General features: G+C 62.2%; 1 protein-coding gene across 1 annotated transcript in view; it reads left to right on the plus strand.

The window, feature by feature from the left end:
• Positions 1-447, plus strand: part of HIPK2 (homeodomain interacting protein kinase 2) — a 135623-nt gene that overhangs the window by 84351 nt on the left and 50825 nt on the right. The gene's annotated exons all lie outside the window — the stretch shown is intronic.

Here is a 447-nt window from a genome sequence, read left to right on the forward strand (position 1 = left end):
CGCTCTTCTCGACGAGTCCCCTGCTGTCACTGAAGAGTCATTGACCCTGTTTTCCTGGGCCACTGCCGGAGCACCCTGGGTTGCGAAGGTCTTTACTCTCCAGCCTGTCCTCTCCCTCTGCCTGCATTCGAGGAGAGGCCACCAGGCATCTGCCACCCCTGAGGGCCACTGGTGGCGTTAAAGTTCTGCGGTGGGAGCCGGGGGGCAGGCTCATGACCTGTAAGGCCTGGAGTCCAGAGAAACAGTCGTCCCCCCAGCACCTGGCCCAGCCCCCCCGGAGAGGGCATCCACAGCCAGACGGGTGAGCTCCTTGACAAAACCTCACCGTGGCTCTTCCTCACCAGAGCCCATTGCAATGAGGAGACAGATCTGGCCGGTGCCAAGAGCATGGAGAGCAGAGGGAGATCCGTGTAGAAGCGGGGTCGGCCGAACCGTGAGAAGGGACCA

This window comes from Pteropus vampyrus, unplaced genomic scaffold, assembly GCF_000151845.1.
Source record: "Pteropus vampyrus isolate Shadow unplaced genomic scaffold, Pvam_2.0 Scaffold48, whole genome shotgun sequence".
NCBI lineage: Eukaryota > Metazoa > Chordata > Mammalia > Chiroptera > Pteropodidae > Pteropus > Pteropus vampyrus.